We start from the raw sequence: 437 nt of genomic DNA on the forward strand, positions 1-437 counted from the left end.
TGCATGTCATGCTGGGGGGGGGGGTGGGGCAGAGGCAGGAGACTGACCTGGGACTGAGGAAGGGCATGCTCCTTGAGAACCAGGGTGGAGGACTAGAGTGGGGACAGGCACAGGTGGGGAAGATCTGTGGCGGCCCTTTCTCTCAGGAGAGGGGTGGGGAGATGTCTGTGTCGGGTTAGTAAAGCATGGTACCTGGTCCCCCATCTCATTCTCCTGAACCCCGATTGGGCTCCAGTCTCAACAAGTTGGGGAGCTTCAGGTTCCTCCCTGACCCCGGATCCTGGGGCCTCCCTCCCTTCCACCAGGCCTTGCCGCCAACCAGTGGGAATAACAATCATAAGCTCAAGCTTACCCTTTACCAGCTTCTTTAGGTGCTCATGAAAGGAAGTGCTTACTTTGTCTCCTCCACTGCCAGGCTCTCTTACCCCTGGCGGTGA

The sequence above is a fragment of the Tupaia chinensis genome, unplaced genomic scaffold (genome assembly GCF_000334495.1).
Source record: "Tupaia chinensis unplaced genomic scaffold, TupChi_1.0 Scaffold000047_1, whole genome shotgun sequence".
Classification (NCBI taxonomy): Eukaryota; Metazoa; Chordata; class Mammalia; order Scandentia; family Tupaiidae; genus Tupaia; species Tupaia belangeri.